Source organism: Anopheles nili, chromosome 2 (assembly GCF_943737925.1).
Source record: "Anopheles nili chromosome 2, idAnoNiliSN_F5_01, whole genome shotgun sequence".
Taxonomy (NCBI): domain Eukaryota; kingdom Metazoa; phylum Arthropoda; class Insecta; order Diptera; family Culicidae; genus Anopheles; species Anopheles nili.
Window position 1 is genome coordinate 76,392,441 of NC_071291.1, and position 866 is coordinate 76,393,306.

Below are 866 nucleotides of genomic sequence, written 5' to 3' on the forward strand. Positions count from 1 at the left end.
GTAGCGGTTTCTCGCCAGTGTCTGACGGTGTGGTGTGGTGTTAATTAAGCTCGCTACGGAAAGTGGTTTTTCCGGCGCATTTCCCAGTGGAATTTGAGTTCAATCGATCGGAGGTGCGATTGGCGAGTGCGAAAACCTATATCCTGCGTGGGTGAGTGTGTGGGTGACGAGTGACGTGCATATGTACGTGAAGAGCGGAGAGCGCTAGCAAGCTGAGAAGAGTGGGAAAAGTGGGAAAATTTTTGCACACCCCTGGTAGGAATTGCCGGACGGGTGCACTCCGTGGATAGTGTGGACCGTGCGTGTGAGTGCGTGTGTTGATGGGGGTCGTCGAGAAGAGTGGAAAATAGGCGCATTGTTTCAGTGCCAACACAAACACACGGTTCTCGGATTGTACACGACTCAATTGTACACGGCCGGTGCAGCCCAGGAAGGTGGCATTCAACCTTTTTCCGGACTAAGCGCCAGACCGAATCGCCGGAACGCTAGTTTGCGCTGTGAGTCATTGGATTCAGACCTGCTTCAGGTTCAGGTGAGTTCAGCAGAAGCGAAATAAAAAACTCGCTGTGAATGCCGCGACCATTCGGGGCCAGTTTTTCCCTACTTTCAAACGTTTATTATTTTCCCGTCTTGTGCTGCACGTTTCCCAACAATTGCAGCCGCAAGCGTTTCACTTCCTGCACCGCATTACAAATCGTGGCGGTAGATACGGCGATTGAACGAGCCAAATGGCCAAAGAAAAGGAGCGCCAACTGCGAACACGTTGAATGGTAATAATCGGCCCGAACCGCTGATGATGCCTCGCGCAGTGAATGATTTTTTCTTTCTGGCTTGAATTTCCTCTTATTTTGATCTTCGCTCTCATT